Below are 203 nucleotides of genomic sequence, written 5' to 3'. Positions count from 1 at the left end.
AGGAAGAGGGAGGGGAGGAACGGGGAGGAGGAGGAGGAGGGAGGGGGAGGAGGAGGAGGAACGGGGAGGAGGGAGGAGGAGGGAGGGGGAGGAGGGAGGAGGGAGGGGGAGGAGGAGGAGAAAGGAAGAGGAGAGGAGGAGGAACGGGGAGGAGGAGGAGGAGGGGAGGGGGGAGGAGGAGGAAGAGGAAGAAGGGAGGAAGG

The sequence above is a fragment of the Oncorhynchus kisutch genome, unplaced genomic scaffold (assembly GCF_002021735.2).
Source record: "Oncorhynchus kisutch isolate 150728-3 unplaced genomic scaffold, Okis_V2 scaffold885, whole genome shotgun sequence".
NCBI classification, from domain to species: domain Eukaryota; kingdom Metazoa; phylum Chordata; class Actinopteri; order Salmoniformes; family Salmonidae; genus Oncorhynchus; species Oncorhynchus kisutch.
This window is presented reverse-complemented; position numbering follows the sequence as displayed.